This window comes from Mesoplodon mirus (assembly GCF_964341445.2).
Source record: "Mesoplodon mirus genome assembly, chromosome: X".
Classification (NCBI taxonomy): Eukaryota; Metazoa; Chordata; class Mammalia; order Artiodactyla; family Ziphiidae; genus Mesoplodon; species Mesoplodon mirus.
The window spans coordinates 2,756,944-2,770,789 of NC_138981.1; the positions used below are offsets into that span (position 1 = coordinate 2,756,944).

Here is a 13,846-nt window from a genome sequence, read left to right on the forward strand (position 1 = left end):
CCAACTTTTTATTTATTTATTTTAAAAATATTTATTCATTTATTTTTTTATTTTTTGGCTGTGTTGGGTCTTCATTGCTGCACACGGGCTTTCTCTAGTTGCAGAGAGCAGGCGTTCCTTTTCGTTGCCATGTGCGGGCTCTAGGTGCGCGGGCTTCAGTAGTTGTGGCATGTGGGCTCAGTAGTTGTGGCTCGTGGGCTCTAGAGTGCAGGCTCAGTAGGTGTGGCACACAGGCTTAGTTGCTCCGCGGCATGTGGGATCTGCCTGGACTGGGGCTCGAACCAGTGTCCCCTGCATTGGCTAGCAGACTCCTAACCACTGCACCACCACGGAAGTCCTCCCCACCTTTTTAAAATCACTTTTCTCAGGGAACCCTCCTGCACTGTTGGTGGGAATGTAAATTGGTGCAGCCATTATGGAATACATTATGCAAGCTCCTCAAAAACCTAAATAAGAGTTACTATGTGACCCAGCAATCCCATTCCTGGGCATATATCCAGGCAAAACTATAATTCACATAGTCATATATCTGGAAAAGACAAAAACTCTAATTTGAAAAGAGACATGCACTCTCTATGTTCATAGTAGCACTATTTACAATAGCCAAGACATGGAAGCAACCTAAATGTCCATCAACAGAGGAATGGATAAAGAAGATGTGGTACATATACACAATGGAATATTACTCAGCCATAAAAAGGAATGAAATAATGTCATTTGCAGCAAGATGGATGGACCTAGAGATGATCATACTAAGTGAAGTAAGCCAGACAAAGACAAAGATCTTATGTTATTGCTTATATGTGGAATCTAAAGAAGAAAAAAAAATACAAATGAACTTATTTACAAAACAGAAATAGATTCACAGACATAGGAAACTGACTTGTGGTTGCCAAGGTGGACATATATTGGAAGTTTGTTATTAACAGATACAAACTATTATATATAGAATGGATAAATAACAAAATCCTACTGTACAGCCCAGGGAACTCTATTCAATATCACGGGATAAAGCATAATGGAAAAGAAAATGAAAAAGAATGTAAATATATATGTAAAACGGAATCACTTTGCTGTACAGCAGAAATAAGCACAACACTGTAAATCAACTATACTTCAATAAATGTTAAAAATGAATAAATAAATAATAAAATAAATAAATAATAAAATAAAATCACTTTTTTTGATCTACATATAGACAAATGTATTTTATTTTATAAAGAGGTCCAGGGACTTCCCTGGTGGTGCAGTGGTTAAGAATCCGTCTGCCAATGCAGAGGACATGGGTTTGAGCCCTGGTCTGGGAAGATCCCACATGCTGCAGAGCAACTAAGCCCGTGCGCCACAACTACTGAGCCCACGTGCCACAACTACTGAAGCCCGTGTGCCTAGAGCCTGTGCTCAGCAACAAGAGAAGCCACCGCAATAAGAAGCCCACACACCACAACGAAGAGTAGTCCCTGCTCGCGGCAACTAAAGAAAGCCCGCGCACAGCAACAAACACCCAACGCAGCCAAAAATAAAAATAAATTAATTTAAAAAGAGGTCCAGTTTATTCTACTGTTAAATTCCCATTTATATTAAATAAATAATTTTAAATCATATCTTCAAATTTCTATAATTATTTCTCGTTTTTGAGAAACACTTCTTTTTGGCCTCCACACAGCTTGCAGAATCTTAGTTACCCAACCAGGGATTGAACCCAGGCCCTTGGCAGTTAAAGCGCGGAGTCCTAACCACTGGGCCGCCAGGGAATTCCCTGTTTATTGTTTTTTGATTCTTTGGATTTTATAGAAAGGTGTTGTTGATTTAAGATAGAATCATTGCTTGAAATTCTCTTAACATAAAATAAATGTTAAATTTCTTGCTTATTAGTGGAAATATGTCTGTTATCTTTTAAAACAGTTATTCTTTTTTTCTTCCATTTTAGCCCCCTCTGTCCTGTTCTTTCTTTGTAGACAACTGGCAATCCTTGGCTTTTCCCTTTCATTTGTGCATTAAAGATGAAATGAGTGGGATAACTTGCAAGGAAAGGGGTGATGAGAAAATATGGCAAGTATCACATGACTTCCAGGGCTAAGCGTGGGCAAAAACATACGCCGTATGTGAAGAAATAATGCAAACAGGCAGGAGTGCGCCCCCCGGACGCTGCAGCCCCTCGCCGCTGCGGTCACCTCGCTTCTCCGCGCCTCGGTTGGGACCCGGCCAGCCCGGGGGGCCGCGCTGCGGCCGGACCGGCCCTCCAGCAGCTCCCGGCGCCCGGGACCCCCGCCCGGCCGCTCGCCCGCAGCCCGCCGGCCGCACAAGTCCCCGGAGCCGGGCCTAGGGCGGGCGGCGGCTCGGCGTGGCCGGGCTGGGCTCGGCGGCGTCCCCGTGGCCGCGGGCGGCTGGCGGGACGGCTCCGGCCAAGAGAAGTACCGGCTCGTGGTGGTCGGTGGGGGCGGCGTGGGCAAGTCGGCGCTCACCATCCAGTTCATCCAGTCCCATTTTGTAACGGATTATGATCCAACCACTGAGGATTCCTACACAAAGCAGTGCGTGATTAGATGACCGGGCAGCCCGGCTAGATAGTCTGGATACAGCAGGACAAGAGGAGTTTGGAGCTATGAGGAACAGTATATGAGAACTGGCGAGGGTTTCCTGTTGGTCTTTTCAGTCACAGATGGAGGCAGTTTTGAAGAAATCTGTAAGTTTCAAAGACGGATTCTCAGAGTAAAGGATCGTGATGAGTTTCCAATGATTTTAATTGGTAATAAAGCAGATCTGGATCATCAGAGACAGGTAACGCAGGAAGAAAGACAGCAGTTAGCACGACAACTTAAGGTAACATACATGGAGGCGTCGGCAAAGATGAGGATGAATGTAGATCAAGCTTTCCATGAACTTGTCCGGGTTATAAGGAAATTTCAAGAGCAGGAATGTCCTCCTTCACCAGAACCAACACGGAAAAAAAAAAGACAAGAAAGGCTGCCACTGTGTCATTTTCTAAGAATCCCTTGAATTTTAGCTACCAACTGCCAGGAAAAGCCCTTATCTTCTCCTTCTCTCCTTACAGTTTACATCACGTTGGTACCTTTCTAGCCTTAGATAAATGATCACCGTGGTAGCCTTAGACCAAGAAGCTGGCTAATCCTTTCCATGAAGCTAATCCAATGGTCAGTCAAGACACATTTAAAGGAAACACTAAGGCTGCTTCAAAGATTATCTGATTCCTTTAAAATGGATATCTATATACACAGACACATTCTTTTTTTAAGGTCTTACTTTTTTTTTTTTTTTTTTGCGGTATGTGGGCCTCTCACTGTTGTGGCCTCTCCCGTTGCGGAGCACAGGCTCCGGACGCACAGGCCCAGCGGCCATGGCTCACGGGCCCAGCCGCTCCGCGGCATGTGGGATCCTCCCAGACCGGGGCACGAACCCGTTTCCCCTGCATCGGCAGGCGGACTCTCAACCACTGCGCCACCAGGGAGGCCCTTAAGGTCTTACTTTTAATAGGGATGGATCCGTTTTGGAACCTAAGCTGTTTGCCAAGCTGAAGTCATAGGTTGTGAAATAACTTTTAACTTCTGGAATCATATTGCCTACTGTTACTCTAAATAGAAACATAGGGAGTTTTTTAAAAATGTGAATTTTTGCCTATCTCTAAAAATTTTGATGTCAACTTTAGTTAACCTTAAATACACTGAATTGAATCCACAAAAGTGAGACATCTCAGACCTTTACTGATGCTATAGCCTTTTGTTTTCCAGTGGCCAAAATACCAAAATGCCTACTGTATTTATAGGTTAAAAACTGCGTGTAAAGCCTTTACTATTATTCCTAAAGATAATATTCTGTGTGGCCAAATATTTGGACTCATTCTGGACTTAGGCATTTTAGTGTTCTTGGTTTTTTAATTTAACTCTTTCACAGCCATGTTGAGAATAAAAATAAATAATTTCTGTCTGTCTTCCTTTTCAATTATTTCTGGATAAGGGACTCAAGAAAACGAAAACTGTTTTTGTTTGTAATATAAAATATGGAATTGATCTTTCCAGGGTCAGAGATGATTAATGTTTTGCTATATACTTTTATACATTATTTTCTTATCAAACTAGTTAACAAGTATTTTTATATGTTTGTAAGCAAATACGCTTTCAAAGCATACCTTGTGCATATGTAAAGATAAGTATTTAATTCTCACTGTTCACTTTTAGCTGACAAAGGAAAAAAAGTGAAAACTACAGAAACTGTGGTAGAACCGTATATGCTGTTCTGGCCCTGGTTGTACCCACCTTTGGCCAGTCACATAGCTACTCAAGAAACCTTCCCAATAGAGTACAACAGGACGAGAATCTGAAATCACTTCCGATATCCCCTACTAGATATTGACTGCTATATCAAGTAGTAAATGGTAAAACTTTTAATTGGCAATTAGTATAACTGTGGGTGACTTCTGATTTTGTTTTTAATTCTGTGGATTGTGTTTAAACAATTCCAAAGTATGTTCCTGATTTTGAGATACTAAATGGTATTGCACAGTTGTCACTTTATTGAATGTGTACAACAGTTCCATGAACATTATAAAGCATACCCTTGTATAGCTTCAGGTGCTAGAATTAAAATTGATCTGTTATCACACACACACAAAAAAGAAAGAATGCAAACAGCAGAAACACGTTCAAGATACAATTACTTAACATCTGTAATCACTGTTTTTGTTTTTTGTTTTTTTTGCAAGATTCTTGAGACATATGCACTAATCCTCAAAGGCTCAGCTAGACTGTATGTGTTCAGTGGCAACATGGTCCCAAGACAATTCACCAAGAGAAAACTATAAATTGACAGGTCATCAGAGTTTGATAGGGAATTAAATGCCCTTAGGGATGGACACATCCATGTAGTACAGGATGATGGCCGCCCTTGCGGTTGATCCCAGCAGCTCACCTTTCCCCACGTACATTTGCTCCCACTGATACCCCCGCCTGGAATATCCCTCTTGTACTGCAGGAAGACCCCCTTCTGGATGTGTTTCGCCTGACTGGTGAAGCCCTGCCCACCTCTGAACTCTCAGCTCAGACATCACTATGAAGTGGATCCTTTTCCACTTCCTTTGAGTTCCACCCATAGTATCTTATTCCTGGGATAGAAATGGCAGCTCTGTGGTCAAGGTGCAATCACAGAAAGTTTTCCCTAGATTCTGAGTCCCATGACGTATCCATCCCTTTATCTTCAGAGATAGTGCCCCTTGAGAATAACAATTGTTATACCTTGAATATAACAATTGCTTCTTAAATACTTTTTTTTAAACATCTTCATTGGAGTATAACATACCGAATCACTGCTGTACACCTGGAACTAACACAACATTGAAAATCAACTATACTTCGATTTTAAAAATTAATTTAAAAAATGATAATATGTAACCAGAACTTTATTCTGCTAACTGCCAAACGTAGCACATTTAGAAATATTGCAGGGAGGGTTATGTCTGCCGATTCCCAGATACTACGTTTCCATTTGCATGTCTGGATGTTAGCATACCCATTTGCCCATCATATGTGCTCAAACCACAGCTTGAAATGAATAAATCCGATAATCACTGAAGTCAGTAAAACATCTGAAAAGATACGTTTTCATTCATTTCTGGGCATGAGAAAACCCAAAACAAAGTAACCAGTGCAATATGAATTCACTTGGAAAACATCAAAACTGATTAAACTCTTAGATTGCTCTCTTGCACAATTTTCATTTTCTGGACGTTGGAAATTGATTCACAACTTCCTTAAAAGGTTATAGATGGCTCAGGTGGTCTGTTTGCTATCATCACTTTACTGTGGACGCAGAATCACTAATATTGTTAATTGCCCTATACGCAACGGATGTTTACCAATGAATGTGCACGTTTTTGTTAAGTATTCTTATTGTTTTATTCAGACCTCATCAGCTTCCCATTTCACTCACAATCTTCTGGAACGCTTCTGAAGTTTTTGCAACAGCTGTGTACGTCAACTGAATACACGGGGGAAACTTGACGATGTATGTTATAAATTGCCATCAGCCATAAATGGGTTTACTGTCAACAACCTTCCAGAAATGCTCTTTGCCTTGAATAAAGAAATGCTTTTATGCTTTTGTTTCAGCGTTCAGATCCTTCTCGCTCCTTTCTGATTTTCTTATTTTGTTCCTCGTTTTTGGTGCTCACACGCTGTTTACAGAATCCAACATTTACATTACTGGCCACATCTATAGCAGTCTTCTGCGATGCGGATAATTATGGCCACGATGTAATATATTACAGGATACAAGCGGATTACATGAGATAGTTCTCTCACTGGTTAAGGATATTCTATTGCCAGGCACATAGCCTTCCCAGAGAGAGAGCCATACAGAAAGGAAACGTGATATCAGGACCCGAAACAGAATTCAGGTGGTAAATCGTCATCATCTATTGGTCACTGCTTGTGTTTGAGGATTAAGGACCCATGAATACAAAAGAGACTTATTCCTGGGCTTCCCTGGTGGCGCAGTGGTTGAGAGTCCGCCTGCCGATGCAGCGGACGCGGGTTCGTGCCCCGGTCCGGGAGGATCCCACGTGCCGCGGAGCGGCTGGGCCCGTGAGCCATGGCCGCTGAGCCTGCGCGTCCGGAGCCTGTGCTCCGCAGCGGGAGAGGCCACAGCAGTGAGAGGCCCGCGTACCGCAAAAAAAAAAAAAAAAAAAAAAAAAAAAAGAGACTTATTCCTGTCTATAACAGCGTTTCAGCGTTTTAAATTCAATGTATATTTCTGTGTATTCCTTTCACTATGTAATCTCCCTGAACAAACCACTGTAGGAAAACAGTAAGGGCTATAAAATAAGGAGCAGATTATCACAGCCATCCGTGCTTTATAAGATTTTAAGGCAAATATATCACTGTGACAGTCTATGTTTAAATCCCTTGAGTTTCAGAGCTCTGAATACATATGAACAATACACAATGTATAGTACAGAATTTAATTATCAATTTTCATGTCCCTAGAAACTCTTTAGAACACTGCACGTTTGTTCAGAGTCTCTCTAACCATATAAATGCATAATATAACTATTTCCACTGCCTAAAAGATTCTTATTAATAGAGAAACTGAAATCGGATTTTGAGGGCCTGCAGATATATTTTTTTATTCTTCTTCCAATTTTTAATAAAAAAGTATTATACACCCAACACATGGCCCCCAAGTTGGCTGCTCCAAAAAAATAGATTTCAATAAGTGCAAAAACACCCTTCACTTTATTTGAAGTCATCCTTTATTTTTACACATTTTCCTACACAAATACTAGTTTAAACCATATTGTTTTGCAAATCCTTGCTCATTTCCCTATATGAAGTGACATTTCAATATACAATGGGTATCCCATGGAGAAGCGGCCCAGATAAAAGAAATAAAGCGATAAAGTTAATAGGATTCCAAAAATGACTCTCCCCAAAAATCAGTGACAAGGAAATTCAATTGGTTAATTCAGTTAAGATCACATGTAAACCCCAGGGCCATGGATGTCCAGTTCTCAGCAATTAATCAAATCCAGCTCTATCTGGTGAAATAAAATGCCTAAGCAGAATTATTTATTGAATATATATTAAAAGACTACAGGTAAACAATATTGAGTCATTCATCACTTTAAACCCTTCATTAAACTCTTTAGTTCATCACTAAGAGAAGGTTATTCTATAATCACCTTTTTATAAAATATATTGGTCTTTGAGATCAAAGAGTAGGCAGTGGTACCCACTAAAATTTCATTGGTTTAAACACACTCGGAATTATTTTGAAGATATGGCGATATTTTATTATATGATTATTATTCTAAATATATTCTAACATTGATACCATATTTTCCTATTTGAATTATATTTCAACTTTAAAATTGTTCAATACATATTACATCCATGCACTATAATAATACTCTTACATGTGAAATTAGAGAATATACTGTTTCCAACATTTTGGATCCAAGATATAAGAAGGTGAGAAATATCACCATAATAAATAACTATGAGAAAAAATCAGGTCATCTAAAGTGTTTTATACATATCATTCATTTAAAGGTGTATTTGATTTCCATTTACTCAATTCAATAAAAGAGAGTGTGAAATATCATGAATATTAATTATTTTCTAGCTATCATTAGGACTCCATGTAAAACAGCACTGAAATGTGTTTCATCTGAATTTATAAGGCTCTAGACAATTACGCTAAGAAAAATGAGAGATAAACCATTAGACAAATCCAAAGAGGATGGTAAATTATACTGACAAAATAACCTAGAACAGATCCCAATTGGTCCACTTCTAGTTTCACGTTATTTTTATTTGATTTCTCGTAACAATTTTTGTCAAACTCCAGTTATACTGTAAATAAATACACATTTTCTGGTGAGCTCAGAAAATGGATTTCTAATTGGATTCCTCAAGGACCATCAACTACTCTATAGGCCATATATATATATATATATATCTCCAAGAATATAATATACATATATTCTCCCAAGTTCACTGTTTTCTTCAACTCAGCAATGCTCAGTGGTGTCTATCCTTGATAGCTGACATATTCCCTGATACTACATGTTAATGGTAACTTGAGAAATCCCTTTACTACATGAATCCCCAAGACTAATCTTGGGATGTAGGGAAGGTTTTACTAACTCCCTTTGGACTATGGCAAGAAGGAAATGTGTATCTTTTGGGAAAGGGCATATCCTTCATAGGCTTCGAATGGTCAACATTTCTGGAATCTATGCCCTAACGATTTCTGAGAGGCATTACTTATATATGTGGATATATCTATGTACCAGAAAAGACCTCCCATGCACAGAATAATCAGAGTTAAAATGTCCCACTGCTTTTTTAAAATAGAACAATAGGAACATTATGTGAAAGTTTGTAAATGCAAAGTGAGTTTCCCGTTTCCAGAGAAATTTCAGAAAGAGACTCCATGAAGGCTTTATGTATCATAGGAAGAATGAGTGAGACAGGTAGTTTGCAAGGAAGCAAATCCATGTTTACATTCCAGGAAAACAAAACAAAACAAAAACAAACCTTAAGAAAGGAGCAATGTGTAGGTTTCAATGTCTAAAAGACTAAGAAGCTTGCAAAGCAGCTTCATCTGCCGTGGTAGTTACCGCCTGTGGTGATTTTTGCCCCCAAGGGGACCTTGGTGATGTTGCAGATGACCTCAGCTGTCATCTGGTGGGTGGACACTGGGATACCACTTATCCCCCTGCAATGCACAGGGCAGCTCTCCACAAAAAAAGAATTATCCAGCCCCAAATGCCAATAGTGTTGAGGTGTACAGGATCCTCACCTGGTCATGCAGAGGCATGTACCAAAGAGAAGTAGCAGAAAATCCGTGGCTGCCATACTGTAAAGGAAATTTGAAATTGTAAATCGCAGCCGCCATCACCTAGATCAATCACGTGGCTGGCTTATAGGTCACCGGCTTGGACTTTGCCACCAGACTAATATCATGGCAGCACTTTTCCCTAAATATGTATGAACTGTAGCGAATTAGTCATGCTGGGTTTCAGGGCATGATTCTGTAAAATGAGAAAGCTATTACCACTAATAGTATACTAGGGTGTAATGGTGATTTAAGTTTAGTAAATACTAATAGACAAAGTGAAGTGAGGCAAAAATACTTTCCTCATAAATCAGTGTCTCTCGTAGAAAATGCATCCAGTAATTTTGTGCCAAGATTTTTTAAAGTTAGTTATACATACACATACATACATACATAACATAAGTAAATACAACTTGTTTAAATGTTGATATAGAGAGATAGAGAGATAAATACATAGATACATAGATAGCTAGCTGATAGATAATAGATATATAGATAATAGATGGATAAATAGATGGATAGACGGATGGATAGATGCATAGATGATACATAATAGAATGATAGGTTGATTGACAGACAGATGAACGGATGATAGATAGATGATAGAAGGATGGATGGATAGATTAATAGATATGGATAGATGAAAGATTTATAGATTTGATAGATGGTACATGGATATAATAGATTAATGATAGGTGGGTGGATAGACAAATAGATAGGTAAGAAGAGATGATAGATATAGATACAATTTTGGCTCAGATGCCCGACTCCATAACTTTTATATATCAATATTCAATTACTGAAGAAAAGAAAGTAATTTAATGTTTCTTCCTCCAGACTCTTATTTTTGTATACTATTTTCTTTACATTTCAGTTGTTTTTATTTATATATTCATCTATTTAAATTGAAGAAGAGTTGGTTTACAATATGATATTAGTTTCAGGTGTACAACATAGTGATTCACTAGTTTTATAGATTATACTCCATTTAAACTTTTATAAAATATTGGCTATATTCCCTGTGCTGTTATTTTTATACACGTTCACAGACTATTGATGGAAGCTTCCTGTAAGTTCCCAACAATTAAACTCAATTGCTGTCTGCAACCCAAAATGTATTCTAGTGAATTCTGAGTGTCTCAGTCTCCGAGAAGTCATTTCTGAATGTCACTTCATGTGACACAAGGGAAAATAAGTACATTTTAAAAATCATGTGTCAGAGAGGGAGAGAAACAATTAAGAAGGAATCTTAGTGATGTGCTCTTGGGCACTCTGACCTGATTTCTAATTGTAAACTTAGAAATCTGACAGCGCTTCCCCCTGGAGGTTTTTAAGAAAGTTGCAGAGCTGTGTGATTCTGGCTTCCCCCTGTCAAGTATTTCCAGCATCCACTGCTTTACGCGGTTTGCTTGAAAAACAACCCCCTTGATAATAGGCAGAGAGAGACTGAATGAGATGCTTGTATTCTGAATGTTTTCAAGGAAAACATATTAGTACATTCATCTTTTCGTAATGGGTGGAGATGTGGGTGTATATAATCCTCAAAGAAATTTTACTTGTGAAAGGCGGGTTTGTCTTGAATAAATGCCCTCCACTCTGAAATTTCTCAAGAGTGCAGGACAGAGAAACAGTGAATAACCTGTGAGCTGTCATGGCAACACACCCGATCAGAATCTGCCTTTAACGAGATCCCCATGGGGTCTCTAGACATGATCATTCAGAAGCACCGCTCTGAAAACATTCTGCACCCATTTTCTGTGTTAGACTTCGGCTTCGTGGTCCGAACAAATACTCAGGTGTACTAGTTGTTAAAATACTGAAGCACACCTGGGTTGGATGATGACTACCCTCACTCCGGGCACTGTCCCTTGATTTCCAGCTGTCTCTTACTGCTGTGGGCTGAATATCACAATCCTTCCCTCAGGGATGAACTGTCTATTCAGGAATTAGAAGAACTAATCAGGTGCCCAAGTCGGGATCTCCAGAAATTGCCAAAATACTAGGTCCAGATGATCTAGATAAGGTCCACAAACATTCAAAACAGGGAGAGAAAATGTGCCGAGGTTGAGAATTGGCTCAGGCTAAGGAAACTGCATACCTGGACTGGCTAAAGACAGAAGGCACGTCTGGAATTTAGATACACTGTATTGACGACTATAAGCCATAAATGTAAAATCTGGAAACCAGAGCAGTGACAGGATAACTGAACAGCAGACAGTGAAACTTTCACAGCCCCGGAATGACGGGGAAGGTGTGGTTGACATGCAAGGCTTCCTTCTTCCAGCGATAAGAGGACCATGGCTGTGATCTCCCTCGGAGACTTTCTAAAGGAGATCCTCTGTCTTGGTCACCTCCCCACGTGCCAGCAAACCTGGGGACCTGTGAGGACGTCTCCCTGGCTATTGGGATTTCAACTCCTGGTACGCAGGTGATGCATGGTTATATGAAGAAATGAATCCTCCTGTTAACCCGACTCCAGCAATGTCTACCTGAACTATTCATTTTGCTTGTTCACCTGTGTTTGTTTTTTGGTTTATCCGAAACAATAAACCAAAGATGAGAGTGGAGAGAAGTCTGTCCAGGTTGTGCAAGATGGTATGTTATACATTTGAGGAGACAGTGTGCAGGGGAATTTTATTTCCTCTGTCTTACGTGGTAAAAATGAAACTCCAGGTCTAAAGGATACAGATACACAGAGATATATTATATATAAATATACATAAAATTATGTTATATATATGCTTATTTTTATACCTAGTATATGTAATATATAGTACATTATAACTATTATTAATATATTATCTATTTTATAAGGTACAATGTTATATAATATTTAGTAATATATGTTATACATAATAAATTTAATATAATTATAGATATGATAATATGGACAGATTTTTTAAATCCAGACATTATATATAAAAATCTAGGCAGATTTTTATATATAATATGTACTACATATAATATTATATATAATAATAAATAACATAATATATAATGTTATATATAATATATACATAATTATAGTACTATATAATAGTATTGTTTAATTATATATATAAAATATATAATAGTATATATAATTATAATTCTATCAAGCTTTTTTTTTCCAACCACTACAGTATGAAACTAGAAATCAATTACAGAAGGAAAAATGGGAAAAGGACAAACATGTGGAAACTAAACAATACGCTACTGAAAAAAATGTGTTAGTGAAGAAATCAGAGGAAATCAGAAAATACCTCGAGACAAATCAAAATGGAAACACAACTTTCCAAAATCTATCAGATACAGTAAGAGCACTTCTAAGAGGGAAGTTTAAATGACATAGGTCTTCCTCAAGAAACAAGAAAAATCTCAAACACCTAACCTAACACCTAAAGAATTAGAAAAAGAACAACAAACAAAGTCCAAAGTCAGCAGAAGGAAGGAAATGATAAAGATTAGAAAGGAAACAGAGACAAAAAAAAAAAAATTGAAAAGATCAATGAAACCAAGACCTGGTTTCTTGAAAAGATAAACAAAACTGATCAACTTTTAGCCAGGCTCACTAAGAAGAAAAGAGAGGGGACCCAAATAAACAAACTAAGAAATAAAAGCGGAGAAATAACAATCAATACCACAGAGATGCAACAATTCCTAAGAAAATACTGTGAACAGTTATATGCCAACAAATGGGACAACTTAGAAGAAATTAACAAATTTCTAGAAAAATACAACGCAATCTTCCAAGACCACATCAGGAAGAAATAGACAATCTGAACAGGCTGATCACCAGGAGTGAAGTCGAATTTGTCAAAAGCAAAAAGAAAATAAAACAAAACAAAAAACGAAGAACAAACTCCCAGCAAACCAAAGTCCAGGAGTGGGTGGCTTCACAGGGGAATTCTGCCAAACATGCAAAGAAGAGCTAATACCTATCCTTCTCAAGCTCCTCCCAAAACATGGAAGAGGATGGAACCCTCCCAAATTCATTCTACAAGGCCAACATTACCCTGATACCAAAACCTGACAGAGACACTACAAAAGAAAGAAAATTACAGGTCAATAATTTTGATGAATATAGATGCAAAAAATCCTCAACAAAATATTAGCAAACCAAATCCAATGATACATAAAAAGGATCATAAAATTACAAACTTCCACACTCCCATCTCTTCCCAACTTTTTGCCTACTTTGCTCACTAGCACTTCAATGTACATAACGTATATTTGATTTATTTGAAGTATGGCCATGGCTTCCACAGGGACTCCTACTGTGGCAAAAATATAATCTGTTTGGTTCACTGGTCACCAGGGGCTGCCCCATAGATGGAGCTCAGTAAAATATACATAAAATGTACCATTACTTACATTTCTTTAGTATATTAACAATGCTACGAAACTACCACCTGTGTCTAGTTCAAGAGTATTTTCATCCCCTCCAAAGATGATGTTGTACGCTTTAACAGTAGCTATCCAGTCCGTCTGCCCTCCAGCCCCTGGCAACCAC

General features: G+C 38.5%; 1 pseudogene across 1 annotated transcript in view; it reads left to right on the plus strand.

Annotated features, from left to right (window-relative positions):
* The window catches only part of LOC309797004 (ras-related protein R-Ras2-like), a 77,822-nt pseudogene extending 74,359 nt beyond the window's left edge, over positions 1 to 3,463 (plus strand). The window contains exon 3 of the transcript in view: positions 2,127 to 3,463. The product of the transcript in view is annotated as a ras-related protein R-Ras2-like (transcript). The remainder of the gene's footprint in view (positions 1 to 2,126) is intronic.
* Positions 3,464 to 13,846: the final 10,383 nt, after the last annotated feature.